General features: G+C 40.8%; 1 protein-coding gene across 7 annotated transcripts in view; it reads right to left on the bottom strand.

Annotated features, from left to right (window-relative positions):
- DLGAP1 (DLG associated protein 1) overlaps nucleotides 1-15,921 on the bottom strand; it is a 394,622-nt gene extending 378,701 nt beyond the window's left edge. For all 7 annotated transcript variants that reach the window (XM_079300752.1, XM_079300753.1, XM_079300744.1 and 4 more), the window contains exon 1: nucleotides 15,074-15,921. The gene's annotated coding sequence lies outside the window, so the exon portion shown is untranslated. The remainder of the gene's footprint in view (nucleotides 1-15,073) is intronic.
- Nucleotides 15,922-16,462: the final 541 nt, after the last annotated feature.

Below are 16,462 nucleotides of genomic sequence, written 5' to 3'. Positions count from 1 at the left end.
GTCAGGAATATTTAATGGGATATAAGACTGAGCACATCAGTTGATTTCTAAGGTCACATTCACCTCCCTAAGAGGGCTTTTCCAAACAGCTAAGTCATCTTTTCCCCAAACAATCCTAATTAATTGCTTTTGCGTTGGGATCTCAATTTCTCGGCTCCCTGCCATAAGAAGTTTTTTTTAAAAGTTCTGGTAACTCATTTTCTGGCAACTTAAAATTGCCCTTCCTGGCCAAGTTTCTCCTGCTCCCATGTCCATCAAAGCACTTGCCAGCTCTATCTCTGGATTCAAGTGTCCTGTGAGTAGTTAGCCCCACTCACTGATAAATCATAGACTCTGTAGACTGTCCTTGAAAGCAGCTCCATATCTGTGGCTGAGAGATTCTGCACTGTCCTGAGTCATCCATGACATCCTACCAACAAGTTCCTGATAAAACAATCTCCCTTATGAACAGGAAATCCACCTTAAATGGCAATGGGCTGCATGTCTTCAGACCCAGCTACTGCCACAGACAGACTGATCTTAGTTCAGATTTAATAATTTAACTAATTTCATTCAAATAAAAAATGTGAAATAATCTGAGTTACAAATGAACTGACAATTCCTCAGTTGTTCAGAGTTGTTAAACTTTTTTAGAAAGGAACCTGAGATACATCTGACCATATGTGTTTAAAAAAAAAAAGTTTTGTTGAAGTTGAATTCTCAAAAATATCTCACTGAAAAGCTACCAGTCCCATTTTTAAAAATAGGGCAACAGGGTTATTCTAGTTTGAAAGCAATAAAACTCACAAAGGGGTGGCCTTAGAAATCTGCTGTTTCATCTCACCCAACAGGAGTACATTAGAAGCTGAAATAAATCTCCTCATTGTACCCCAGTCCCACAGAACATGCTCTGCCTTAAAGTCACTGAACACACTCGAATCTGCAGATGAGTAAGAGACTTTGTCATTGCTTGCTGCTGTTCAGTGGGGCACAACTGAATTAATGCTAAAAATGAAATTTAAATGTATTGTTTCCAGTGCCTTCTATCCTCCATCCATGCTTTATGGAAAGCATGACAGAGGTAGCATTCACCATAATGCAGAAAAAGGGGGCAAGAATCATGGTGCCCACAGAACGAACATGAGTCAAAATGAGGAGACAAAACAGTCAGGCTAGGGGAGACAGATGAGACAGGGGCAGGGAGATATGCAGTCACTGAAGTGTATTTCATTCAAGAACTTGGAGTGGAGCCCAGGAAACCAAAGTCTCAAACCCTCCCCTCTGCTGTCAGCTAGTATTTACAAAAGCTAATTGCAAAGCTCTTCTCACAGATTTGCAGCTGGACACAGAAAGGGCAACAGTCCTCCACAGTGACTCATTCCTTCACAGCTCCTAGAGTCAGACCACACTGCACTATAGATCTTAACTTCTTGGGATCTTGTATCTCTACATGATACTATTTAAATAAATAAATAAGTAGATCTGTTAAATTTTAGAAATACATTATTTAATAGCATAAAACTGTTCCAAAATTAAAAGTGTTGGGAAAAAAAAAAGTAATTTAGTTCAGTGCAGAATGAATGAAATACTCAAATGCTGCAATTTTTTCTATATACACTACAGCATGAACACACACAACTGGAGAACGTCTCTGTTCATTTGCAACCTTGGCTAATGAACACATGGCCCATATAACATGTATCCCAGCATCAATTAGGTTTCCTTTCTTCAATTGTGAAGGAAAACTTCATTCTTGCTCTGTGGCACATGCTTTCAGCCAAATGTAAAGGTTGCAATACAAAAAAAAATGGTCTTCTGATCTAGCCTGAATGGAAAACAATGGAAGGAGAAAAGAGTTCAGTCAGATGTACATCCACACAGCCCTTGTCTTCTGCTCCAGCATTCTGTTATGAAATTTGCGGCATCACATCCAGCCTTTCTTCCCCCTGTTGCCTCTTAATATGGCCCATATACCAGTCAGCAATGAGTGCCAGAGCTGCTTTAAAAGGTGAAGACTGTGAGAAAGCATCGTAAGCTCTCATCCCTCAGAGCAACGTTGAGTGCCATTGTCACCTTCAGGGAGATACCTGACATTAACTCAGGAGTTCTGAGTATTAATTGGATGCATCTCTACAAATGTAGGGAAATGTTTTGAACTTCCAGAATTCCAAAGATTTTCCACCATGGTTCTATGAAGTCACTGTTATTTCCTGATCTGGATTTATTCACAGTCAGTAATCAGGATTTTCCTCACACATTACATTTCCTGAATAGTAAAGTTTCTCTCTGCAAGCTCAGTCTAGTGAATGTCAAAGCATAGAACCCTGATGAAATGTTTAACAAAGCAAGAGATAGGCATTGACCCACAAAGCAGACGTGCAGCATCATTTAACAGGCTTACAGACAAAATGTATTTCTGAAATATTTCAGTGAGCATCTGCATAAAGCTGACTGTTGATGGGAACTAAAGCTGACAAAGGCATAGCAACATAAAAATGCATCTGTGATCTTACCCTGTATGTACTTAAAGTGACAGCCATCAGGGTATAATTATCATATATTACTAATGGAATATTAATCAAACATTCATTACTCTAATTAGAAAAAACTTGTCTTGAAGAGAAGCCTGACTTTTCACCTCTGAAACTGTAATTGACACACAAATGAATCTGACAGTCTTGATGACTGTGAATCCTTAGTGGGAGAAATAATATCTTTATCTCCCAACATTTAGCTTAGCTGCCAGTTTCTATCCTCTGTATGTAAAATTCAAGTCAGTTTAGATGATCTCATGCACTACTTCAACCTCTCTTAAGTACTACACATACATCTAACATGAGACAGAGATAAAACCTGGGCTATGTGCAGGTTCACCAATAGGGATTACGTTTTCTTTGAAAATAACCTGGAATTTCTGTCTACAATGTAAAAAGTCAAGCCTGAAGTGGGATTTAATTTATCAATGCACATTTACACTTTTGAACCTGCATAGCCATTTTTGTCCATTCAAAAGTGTAATTTTTGTGCACATATGTCTAAACCCCCACAAATATTAACCACATACAAAGGAGACCAAGTAGCAGTACAAAGTCTGCCTTTCAAATGATTCACGTGGAAAAGCAAAGCATTTAGGAGATAACATTCTGAAGTGCTAATATCCCAGCAGGTTTCAAAGTTAAAAAAAAAAAAATAGAGATGTGATTTTTGTGCTCACATATTGACACAATTCACTGCCTGCTTAAGGGGAAATGATACAGACTTCAATGAGGAGCAGATAAGGCTCCTATGGATTATTCTACCTATGCTCAATCATGAGATGCTTTTAACAATAAAAACCATATGTGTATATATTAGAGGCTTCACCAGGCCATGCTGGATTATGGGCAGGGTTCTCTTTATACATCTTGCTGAAGACGTTGAAACATGGAGCCGTTTAAATCTGCTTTTTATTTCAAAGTGTGCTCTGATTTTGCCCAATCTAAGATCATAGAATATCTCAAGTTGGAAGGGACCCACTAAGATCAAGACCAACACCCTGCAGGACTACCTAAGAGCTTTGTCCAGAAGATCCCTGAAATCTGACAGGCACAATAGACACCACTCTGCCAGAAAGAAGCTTGCAATAATGCTTGACCTTACAGGATAGTTGGAAAGGTTATTACAAATTGACATTCAGACTGTTGACAAAATACAATGAAGAATTAATTATAATTTAGAACTACAAGTGTATTTCAATCTGTCTTGACGTCATCTACTAGGTAATTATTTTAGAGAATATGCAGTATGCCACAATTTGTTTAGGATTAGAATTCTTTTTTCCATGTTACTGTTTCAAATGACTGCCCTATTTTCACTTGTATTACCAGGCATGGCCTGAAAGAAGGAAAATCTTATTTATCATATCTGAAACAGGAAATGCATTTGGAACTGAAGTTATAAATAAAAGTGTAAATATTTGCAAATCTAAAAGCATAACTTTAAATTGATTAATCTTTGTCCTTGGTTATAAATCTTTATGATGTTATAAACTTAATTCAAATTGTGTTCACTTGCAACAAAGTTGGCAAGGAAAACTCTGAAATTATCTGCACTACTTGAGTGTGATGTGATTTTCTGTTACGTAAAATAATTTTCCTGTGAACTCATTTCTCCTTGCTAAACTCAGACTCATTACTGCCAAATAAATAATGACAATGCTGTTACTGCAACAGGGATGGCAGTATTGTTTTGGTCACTGAGAAGGAGACAAAGAACACATCTCATGTATTACTGTGTCCTGACCTCCACAAATGATTTGCCAGTTGAGACATTAAGACATTTCATATACACATTCTGCTCCTGCTTTACTCATGGGTTATTCTGAAGATTCATGTTCTATGTGCTAAACCTTAGGATCCTAAAATTCAAATTAATTCCCTAACTGCTAAGGAAAACTATTGGTAAGTGAAGACTTTGAGTTTTTTGTTAGTTTGTTTTGTGGTTTTTTGTTTCTTTTCTTCCCTCCAGTGGCTATGTGTTCCACTATCCAGATGATTTAACTTCTACCCCTCTCTTCCTTAATAAAACCCCAAAACCCAAACAGTCCAGAGTGAGGCAAATTTTTAAAATCTCCAAATAGTAGATGCCGAGAAAAAGAAATTACATAACAAAACAGGTTTTCATTTGGCTTTATGTTGCTCACATTTCCACCTACTTGAAGCTAGCATTAAGTCAAATCCAGTCCTGCTTTTATCCCACTTACCTCCCTGTAAACACACCAGTCACAAACCCAGTTTTCTGCACTTGCATCTACTGAAATAAACTCTGCTGCAAATACATTTCTGTTTTCTATTGATGCTATCCACTTGGTGCATAAATAGGAACAAGATCTGGTCTATTTAGATAAAATACTCAGTTTTGAGGCGTTTTTTCCCAATGTTTTTTTTGTTCAGTACATATTTTAATTTTGCCTTTATTTATCGGCACAAGCAGAATTAGTTAAAAATATTTGTTAGATAAAGCAAGACTAATTCCATCCTACTTTCAAAAAGTATTTAACCTAGCAATAAATAGAGAAAAATTAATCCTACTTCTTAAAATATGTCCATTCAAACTCTAAGAAAATGCTTAACAAAATAACCATTAATACTACATTTGCCACACTTAATTTTCCAGCATACACACAAAGTTAGCTCCAGAGAGATTCCACTGAATTAATTTACTTACTTTAGGTAGTATATTGTAATGATAATAATGAAATCTATTAAAAAAAGGACTACATGATTAGGCTCCATAAAATTGTGGGCAACAATCCATGACTAAGCTGCAAATTCAAAGGGGGAAGCAAATTTTTTTTTTTTTTTTTTTTCTTTATCTGTCTATTTTAAACAGGTAAGATGTGCAGCACACATACTGATCAATGTATTTAAATATTTTCTTTCTTTCATACTGTGGCTAAACTTTTTCCAGCATAAAACCCACAGCATACAGCTTAGCTTAATAAAAATCCATATTACAGATGAACAAACTGGAAAGTGACTGAGTATTTGGGTTCACAGACGTACATTATCAGATGTTGGGAGGACCCAGTTTGGCTCCATATGTCATTGAAATTCAACTGGATCAAGGACTGTTCTTGTCCTCTTGACTGCTGAATTTTCTAATGATTGTTTAAAATAATATGTGCTGAAATATTAAATTAAAATACATATAAATGAAATAAATATAATTTTTTCAAGAATCTCAGTATCATGCAAAGCAGGCATTGAGCTTTGAGTAATAAATCACTACAGCAATGTAAAGCAATTTGTTTGCATCCACTAAAATAGAATAAATCATATCCATGACACCTAATTGTAGTATAAATTACTGAGCTTTGCTAGTGGTGGGAAAAGCATTATCATATTAGATTTTGCAATTCAGATCTATTATAGCCGTCCTGTATTCATTTATTTATTCAGCTATATAACACGATATACTAAATAACATATTGGCTACACACACTCTGTAAAAGGCACATGTCTGCCTGCATCAATAGTATTTCCTTTACCAAGAGAATGGTCTGTTTACTATTGTCAAAAATATGATTCAGTGTAACTGTGCCACTGGTGCTCCCAAAATTCTGGCCAGTCACCATGACTATGCAGGAAAACTGTCTAATAATCACCCACTAAATGACTATTCCTGAGAAGCAGACTTGTGACAGCTGGGTCTGCCCTCTGTGCAGTCAAGGGAGCACCACCTGATTTATAGATAGATCTGACTGACCTGGGCTTTGTGCAGTCTGCACAAAGACTTAAGATACCAGGTCTATAAATTCGTGTTCTCCAGGCCACCTGATGACAATAGCTGAAGTGGCCTCTTCAGCCCTGAGATGAGAGTGAGTGCACTTAATGCCTTCAACACTCCAGAAAGGAATCACCTTTCCTCCTTGAAGTTCTCATTGCTTCCACCAGAAAGGCAACAAAAACTCTTTAAAGTGTCCCACATACCTCAACAGATAATCTCAGCTTCTCTTCAACCTTCCTTACAAAACCAAAGAGCAAGGAGAGATCAACATCAAGAATAAGGGAGTTTAAAGGGAACTCGCTCACTCTTGCTCTCCCTGTGGCTGAAAAAAAATCTCCATCAAAAAATCAACCCTGACTTAAACCTAAATTCAAACCATATGTGAGCCTGAAGAGGTACTCCACATTTATCAAGCATATTGCTAACATGGGCAGTAGCTGCCTTGAGCTGGATATGGGAGGAAAGATAAGTTCAGAGCAGTTTATGGTTAGACTAAATGTTAAGGCAAAAATCATCAAATAAAACCGAAAAAATTTATGTCCTACAGTAGGCTCTCACATACACACAAAACCAGAATCAACACAATGTTCAATTTTTAATACAAATGAGTAAAAAAACCCCAACAAACTAACCAAACCCAAATGCTCAAAACCAGGACACTGCCCCAATCAGCCTCTGTTCAAGTCCATGTATAAATCAGCTGCAAGGACTCTGTATGCTAATGAAACCAGAAAGGGTAAACTAGATCTGGTAAACTTATCAATTAATTAATTATACCACAAATAATCAATCATCCCAGTTCTGTATAAAAACAAACAAATAAGAATCACAGTTGAACCAAGAAAAAAAAAAATCCACATACAATTCATTCATCAGTATGTCTTAATCTGCAGTAAAATTAAATACTGGAATTTTCTGCAGTAGCCTCAGGTTAAAATTTTTTTCTTTCATTAGGGAAACACTGCACAGAGATCTCGGAGAACTGTGCACAGAACACTGGCAGCATTTACTCTGAATTATGTAGTATTTTCAATATGAAAATAAATTTTAGCATTACACCATTACAGGATAATAATATTGAATCTTTTAAAGAGATAAAATTTACATTTGTAGACTTTCCTATAGATTAGTTTCTCTGTTCTTAGAGAGACTAAGTCCTTGGGAAAATGAACCAGTTATTTTTGGTCCTACAGCAGCTCAAAGCAAACTACAGAAAATTAAACAGTAAAAGCAAGTTAAGAATTTCTATAAATGTGCAAAGGATGCTAGAAAAATTGATTATTGCAAAATTGTCTTCTCATTGGACACAAAATTTCTTTTTAGTTCCAAAAGAAACTGAGATGACCACTGACACGAATCTTCATCTTTCTCTCACCATGCTTTGCTGTGTGTTGTCATCAAGAGACCATAAATTTAGAAACACGATGCAATTAACTTCTCCTAGGTAGAAATGCTGTGATCCCTGAGTAATCTCTCCATAAATATTTCTGTCTTCAGACGGGCTCTACAAGTCTAACACACACAAGTGTTGCTACTGCATTTCAGCTTTTTTTCACCTTAAAAAGCCCCTCCAACATTGGCTTGACCAACTGGTGCTCAACATTTAACATCTCATAGAGGGCAGGCAGCCTTCCCCTGCAGTTCATGCTCAAAATTCCTGCCAGCATAAAGAGAAAAGGATCAGGTCAAGAACTTTAGTATACTCTCAAGGCATTTTGCCTTGATTCTGTCAAAAACATCCTCTGGAAAGTAATTTAACATAACACATTAATTATTTTGCAGCACACTGCACTGATTTTAGAAGTACATGATGTTCTACCTGCTTTTCAAATGATCAAAGTACTTGAATGTGGCAGAAGATCCTTGTATTTAGCCTTCTGTTCATATATAATTCTGATGTATAACTCTCCCTGCAAAACATAGCATGAAGATTCCAAGTAGGAACATTTACATCATGCTATAGAGATGTAGAACAACATGCAAATAATTGTGGAAGTCAGCCTACACGCCATCACAATGTGATAAGAAACACTACAGAGTTGGAGTTTCTGTAGGTAACCTTCAAATAACATTTCTGCCCAAGGTGAAGTGAATGCTCATCAACTACTGTGCCACTGCAACTCTGCAAAGGACATTACACGGATATTGAAACAGTTCTACAAAAAAATGCCAATTTTAAAGTAGTTGTCATGGACCAAAAAACCTCCCCAAAAAACCCCAAATCAAAAAGGGAACAAAAACAAAGGGGAAGACGCAACCGTAATTTTTACACAAGTTTCTAGTTATTTCAGGAACTAAAAACTTTTTTTCTTGAGCTAATAGGACAGTCAGTTGGTTTGAAGTAGTCTTCTTCAGTAGTTTCCCAGTGCAGTATCAGTAGCTTGTTTCTTTGGTTTATTTTTATTGCTGCTGTTGCTAAGAAAAGAAACCTGCATTGGGTCTTTTTCAAAGGAAGAGGAAGATCCAAATCTGTGAGAAAAAGGTTTCATCTCCAGTTTATAATTCCACTTGAGTTTATTTTATCATGTAGATATCCATATCAAAATTTTTAAGAAATCCACCTTTTTCACTAAAATTTACAGCACTTCCTAAACAGACATTGCATCATTCTTCTAGATTATTTAATTTCATACAATGAAATACATATGATACTTGTCAAACTATCACTATTCTAGTAATCACTTGCCATACGTTGCTACAGTTATTAAAGGACAGATGCCATGTATATATTTGGGATATTTTCTTCAGAAAATAATTTTAATCATATTCTCAAGTATTACATTTTATGGTTGTACAGTTCTTCCATTAATGGAATTGCACAATTACCACTCACTTTTATTTTAAATTGTTTTAACGATGTTTGCAATATTTAATTTATATGCAAAACAATAAATTCTACCTCTTTCATTCCTTCCTTTGTGATTTTCTCTTTTAATACTACTTTGCCATCCTATTGCCACTAAAAAGCTCCATTGGGGTATTCATAAATATTATTTACAAAACTGTAAATAAATTTGGCAATAAGCACTGGTCTGCAAGTAAATATCTGCTGGAAAGAACAGTGAGGAGAATCACAGAACCATGGAAGAGTTTGGGTTGGAAGGGACCTTAAAGATCATTAATTCCAATCCCCATCTTGGGAATGCACACTTTGCAGTAGACCAGGTTGCTCAGATCCAGTCCTATGGTGTGTTCTTAGAAAATGGGCTCTGATAACAGAATTTAGTGATGTTCTAAAAATGCAATCACACGCACCAAAAAGAAAAAAAAAAGAGAGAGAAGCAAAACTCTTCAACATTATGAAGGTAAACCAGATGCAGTTAGCAGCTGAGACCTTTAGAGAACCAAACTACACCCTGAGCATTAAGCCCAAGCAAAAGATAGCCAGAAGACACAGACTGATGAGAGCAGAGGATCTCTGAAGCCCTTGTGAAACACCTGCACCAATGCACTTCCAGCACCACAGAAGCAGAAGCTGCATTCCTCTATGAACCACAAAATGAAGGTCACCCTATTCAAATGGTATGCTGCAGGGACTCCAAAAATCTTCCTGCTGCAGGATGAAAAGAAGATAGAGATTCTCACACACTTTGGAGATTTGAGAGATACCTTGCATCCATGAAGCACACTGACTCATTACTTCTGCTGGACAAAGGCAACTGCTCACTGTCTGTTGACCAGCTATAAATGAAAAGATACTCTCGAGACCACTACCACAAAGCAGACACCTCAATTTCATGCCCACTCTTCTTTAATTTTTTTTTATTCCTTTTTCTTTTTTTCTTTTTTCCCTGATGACAAGACAAATGAAACACACAGAGCAGTAGTGAGATAGTAATTCTCAATGTTTACTTTCAGTGTTGGATGCACATTGCTAAAACTGAAGTTACCATGACAAAGGAAGGTGAGACTGCTAATCCTTGTCTCTTATTGTTATTGACCTCCAGTCAGATACATAATCCTGTTCCACCTGCAAAACTAAACAGACACATGGGAAGAGAGTATGTATAAGCACAGCATTAGCAACTGAATTCACACTCGGGAGGCTGGCTGAACAAAAACCCATTCCCTTCATTTGAAAAAGTAACTCAGCTACCATCCTATCAGCACATTTCTTGAAATACCTTCAGAGAGGATGTACACCCAGAACAATTAATAGGATTTCAAGCACAATCGATGTAGAATGTTTTTGGGGATCATCACCCTCTCATCTCCCTTTTTCACAACAGAAAAAAAAATAAAAATCAAGAAATCGTTGACTTGATCCAGCAGAGTCACCACATCAGGATATTAAGATGCTGAAAGCTGTAAGACTTTGCAAGTCAACTCAAGCCATTGCAACCTGCACTCAAAATTAACCCACAAAGCTTAAAAAAGCACCTTCTAGGTATAAGACACCATCTGTAACTACTGAGATCTACATGCTTTTGTCACATGAACCATGGCAACTGAGGTTCAAAGCCTGGATCCAGGCATCTAGAAATGTACATTTCTTCACACAGATGCAAGTTCATTTCTCAAATTCCTAGTTTCCTTAGCATAAGAAATCAGAACATGAAGAAACTCCTTAGTTAGTTAAAAGTGATGCTAAAGGTGAACTGGAATGAGTGACATTCATTAAAATGCCAATTTCAATACAGGAACAGGGCATCAGGCAGCAAGAGATCAGAAATTGCTTATAAAAAGAGGCTAAAGAAAAAGCTACACAACCAGCAATTTAAAAATGGCTTTCATTTAGCCAGTAGACACTGGAGAGATGCATAAAGTCAAATTTACTTGGAAAGCCAGATTATTAATGTACTAGCTGCTATCATTATGGTTTCTTGAGCAGATTTTCAAATGGCACAGGCAATTCTTTAAGAAACATAGAGATACAGAGAAGTAGAAATACACTGTGTGATTTCAAAGCACTGCAAAGTGTTTCTACAGACAATCTGCCAACTAGACAAGAAGGCCAAAGTCAGCATCAGCATCTGTCTTCCAATTAGAGAGCCACAAATGACATATTGCTCAGTGACAAATGATGACTGCTGTCTTACATTAAGATGGTTGCTTTAGCAGATGTTTTCAAATTATCCCAAGACATGTCACAGGGAAAGGCAAAAGAGCTGGAAATATGCCCAGGAAGACCTGGTGCACCAGCAACCTAAGGGAGCCATTTAAAAAGCCATTTGGTGTCCTCTCATGAGACTGTAGGTACAAAAACTGAGTACAGAAATGGAGAATGGAAATAGAAAATATGTTACATTCCTTGGTGAAAATTTTAGGTGTCTGACTACAGGATCATCTAGAATAAAATGTGCTCATCTCAACTTTGAAAGAGGCACAGTCTAGGTAGACAGTTCTTTAAATAAGGGAAAGGGGAAAAAAACCCCAGTGATTCCTCCAGAAAGAGTCATTCTGTATTGTTGCACCGTAATGACTGAGTTAGGGCAAAAGAAAGGTTTTCTATGGTACACATCTCTAAACAGCAACACCAGTATCACATCTTACATGAAGATGACTGAAAAAAAATAAAATTCAGCCCTGTTCCCAGGTGAGAAGAAGTAGACTGCTTTTACTGTATGAAACATCTAAAACTCAAAAGAACAGCACAAATAATAAAGAAAAAGAGATAACACACTTTCATGTGATGAGGACTAATGAGTAAGGTTCTGTCAGCTATTACACAGAGTTAGAGACAAGACAGGTCTTCAAAACAAAAATCCAATGGGGAAAACAAGCTATTTCCCAAAATCTCACAGTAAAACCATAAAGGTATAGAAGCACTTAAATACAATGCAAGCAGAAGGGAGGATTAGGGCAGGGAGAACCATAGAAGCTGTCCTCATCCAGCGTAGCATCCTTCTCACTCTGGAAGCATGAAGCAACAGTAAAAACACACCCCAGGAGGCAAAATAACCACAGAGTGGAAGGTGCCAATGAATGCTGCTACAAGTTAAGGAACGAGTAGGCGTCTGGTCTTGACCTATGGTGAGGGAGAAAATCCTCTCTCTCTCCCTCTCAATCTCTCTCTCGTTACCATGGAGATCCACTTTTCAGGTTCCTTTGGATGAGCTTTATGCACAAGTGCAAAATTTGGCATAAGAGGAGAACAAGTATTAATTACATGCCCCTGACAAAAATAGCTTTCTTAAATCTTGATTTATAATACAACAGAGGCAGTAAAATTTAAGTTTGGTTACAGAGATTAAGGGCTGAATAAACTGTCTCACTTTAAAGTACCTTGAAATCTCATCTACTTAAAACGGCAATGCTGGTCTCAGGGCATTGCATCTGTCTCTTAAATTTGGGTGAAAATTCTAATTACTGTATGGTATGAGATCAGGGTGAAAATGACAATGAAAGAAATTCCATCGATTATTCCTCCAGTACTACTCTTCCTTGGTGTGGGATTACCTTCATTTATTACACTATCTCATGAATTATTTACACAGTTCCTTTCGTATTTCCAGGTGGAAACCTCACTAGCCAGAGCTGCTCTGAGGTGCACCACCTTTACAGAAAGAATGCTGCAAGACTTAACACAAACAGATTACATTGATATGTTTCCAAGAGTTAATCCCACAAAAGAGAGACAGAATGAGCCTTGAATTAAACTGTACAGAGTTCTGGTGAAGTAAAAGAAAACTTTAAATCAGAAGGATAGATATATACATATAAACACACATATACAATGAAACACAATTGCACCCTTTAAAGTACCTGATAAGCTCTCTAATAAACAGCGTCTTTTGCTCCCATATGTTTTAATTATTTCATACTGATTTAAGCAGTTACCTAATTTAAATACAGTTTAGTTACCTAATTTATAGTTACCTGAAATATGCAGTATCAGACAGATAAGTAAGCTGTAACAGAAAAAAAAACCAAGGAACTGTGTTGTTTCCATTAACTATTCCTAGTTCTCATACAATCACTATCAGCAGCGATTTGATCTTCAGATATATATCCTATTTTTCTTTCAGTATACACCCTCTAGACTTCCAGATCTCTTGGATCAGTGAACAGCGCTCAAACTCACAATGTCTTTTAAGAGAGGGGAAATACCTTAAGCACCAACACTGAACCCACACTGAAGTAGAAATTAGTGTTGCCTTTTTAAAGGTGCATTAATACTGAAATACAATCCAATACAACAAGCTGAGCATACACCATGCCTGCAAGCACAGCTACCTTCTACTCCTAAGTAGGCTATAAGTTAAACAACTACTTTCTTTTTTCTTTTAATAACCAACTTCGTATGCTGTCCTCTACAGTTCTCATGGATTTTGCTCACTATTTTGTTTGGTTTTGGTTGTTGTTTTTTTTTTGGTTGTTCTCTTTAACAGCATACTTAGGTACCACTGACAGGTGTAGAAAGCAACATGAATGAGATGTGATTAACCAAAAACCAACAATGTGAAACCAAAGTGCTACAATATTATTCTTTTTTTTTTTTTTTTTTTTTTTTTTTCTCGGAGATCAAACTACCAGCTTCCTTCAGAAACAAGCACAGTGTTAGCCGCTTCCTTGCCGGCATCCTGAGCCGGGTTTAGTAACAAGCAACAAGAAAGGGGGGGAAAAAAAAGCTGTAATTACATAACGGACCTCGCTAAATGCCTCGCTTCCCGGCGGAGGAGGAACCGGGGGACAGCAGCAGCCGCGGCCACCCCGCTCCGGCATCCGCAGGGCGGAGAGCGGCGGAGCCGGAGCCGCTGCCCGGGCAGCGATGGGCAGCGATGGGCACCGGCACGGCGGAGGGAGGCCTGCCTTCCCGGGCGGCGCTTTAACCTCCCTCCGCCCCGGGGGCTGCCCGGAGCTCCTGGCCGCTAAACACCCGCACCTGAGCCGGGGCCGCCCGCGGAGGAGTGTCCCTGCCCGGGCAGCGCTGCCCAGCCCGGCCGCCCCCTCCCTCTCCGCGGAGGGAGCTCGGAGCGGCCGGAGGGCAGCACCGCAGCACCGCCTCCCTCTCTCCCGTCCCTGCCGGCTCGCGGCGCGCTCCAGGCACCGCGGCAGGATGAAGTGTGGACCGGGGTCCGTGCGAGCCCGGCGGGGCTGCGCCGGAGCTCTCGGTTCCACGGGATCCCCGCACCACGCGGGTTTGCCGAGAGGGAGGCGAACATCCGCCCCGCTGTCCTTATCCTGCCGGGGAGGGACGCGGGACAAACTCGGCCCCAGCAAGTGCCGACAACTATTCAGGGAGCCCGCTCGGATTGCGGGGGCTGGTGGGGCCCATGCCGCTCGCCCGCAGGCTCCCAGGGAAGGGGGCGCTCCCCAGGCTCAGGAGGATGGCATTCCACGGCGGCTGGCAGAACCCCCGCGGATGCGGGGATAGAGCCCCGCAACGCAAGGCAGCTAGGAATTACTCATTTGAATGATGCAGCAAACGGGGAGGGGGGGACACGACGCGGGGACGACGACGAGTCCTCCCGTTGCCACTCTCCAGCCCCGATTAATAAATAATGCCCAGGTTCCCTGCCAGGAAGCGCTCTCGCCTTCCGCGCAGACAGCAATTAATAGCCAGCCTCCTCCCGCGAAACCCCGGCTAAGTGCTCCCGCACGCTCGCACCCGCTGCCAAGTGACAGCAGCACAATAGCGGGAACCTCTCCACCTCGCAGCCCAGGAGAAGCGAGAGGAGGGGGGCTGGGGAAGCCAAACCTCTCACGGCACAAGCCGGTCCCCCGAGCCGCGGAGAGCCGGGGAGCGGCGGCCGCGGCAGCCGCCGGCGCGGCGGGAGGGCAGGCGAGGCAGGCAGGCTGCCCGGCGAGCCGAGGGCGTAGCGCGCAGCACGCCGCCAGCACCATCGCCCTCCGTATCGTCAGCACACAGCACGCCCGCATTTACCTTTTCCTGCCCGCCGTCCGTCAGTCAGGCGTTTGAGGGAGACAAGGAGAAAGGGAAGGAAGGGAGAAAAAAGAGACGGGGAGATACAGAGAACGAGAGGCGGCTGCTAATCCCCGTGTAGAAAGACTTCCAGCAGCAGCGGCAGAAGCAGCAGCAGCAGCATGCGTGTGTGCGTGCCCGGAGTGAAGCACAGCCCTCCTGGCGATGCACCGGCGCTGGCACCCAAGTGCTGTCATGTGCGTGTCTCGGTGTGTGTACCCATCGCAAAAAAAAAAAAAAAAAAAAAAAAAAAAGGAAAAAAAGCAAAAGATAGACGGGGGGAGACTCGTCAGTCACACGCCCGGCTGTGCACTGCTGGGGGGGACGAGGAGGAGGAGCCCAGCGCTCCCCAGCCCAACCACCGGAGGAGCCGCTCTCTTACTACGGCGGCGGCCGGGCTGCCCCTCCGCGCAGCCCCGCACGCCCAGCCGCCCTTCCCGCCCGCTCCCAAGGACATGCCTTCGGGAAACACCCTCAGGGCCTCCGTCCCACGGCACCCCGGGCTACCCGAGCCCCTCAGGAAGCGGCTGAAACCCCCCTACACGTTTCTGCCCCAAAAGTGCCTGCCGGCGGCATCCCATGGACAGCGGGGGACTGGGATGCTGCTCCCTCCCAGGGGTCCCAGCCCAGCCGGGGTGGGAGCGGGGGCTTTTCCCTGGGGATGCTGCTGGAGGCGGGGGCGCACAGACGGACCCCACACAACACGCGGGTCTCCGCTGTCCTTGCGTGGGACGCCGCTGTGGGTCGGGTGTGCAGGTGCCGAGTGCGGGCTGGGCGTCTGCGAGAGCTGCAGGTGTAACTGTAAATGTTGGTGGGAGAGAGTATGGAAAGTGAAAAGGCTGCGGGCACACTGATCCTCACCTCTCCTGTCACGGACACTTAAATTTCAGCTGCGGTGTATGGCTTACTAAAAGGTTCTTGAACAGGTTCCAATCACTTCTTTGCTAAACAGTAAATACTATATCCATCTTTTGGCTGTTTAGTGGCATATATGCATATAAATGTGATTTTGACATACAATTTGCAAAATAGCTAGAACAGTATATCAGCTAACAGAATGCTCATATTATTCTTATTGTCCTAAATTTACTAGTGAGTCATACCAGCAAGTTTCAAAATGTGATTTCTTTAAGCCTCAAACCAGGAAAAGTTAGTGAGAAATGTACTTGATATTTTATTTTTTGTACCAAAAAAGTAATACATATGGACTAAAAGATAACATTAGTCATAGAAAAAGGTTTGTTATATGACAAGCATAAAAAAAATTGGCAGGGATATGAGACATGTTATTTACACTGATTTATTTTTTTTTTGTTTGTTTGTAATGGACAAGGAAGACCTAATGTCTCA

Source organism: Erithacus rubecula (assembly GCF_903797595.1).
Source record: "Erithacus rubecula genome assembly, chromosome: 3".
NCBI lineage: Eukaryota > Metazoa > Chordata > Aves > Passeriformes > Muscicapidae > Erithacus > Erithacus rubecula.
This window is presented reverse-complemented; position numbering and strand designations above follow the sequence as displayed.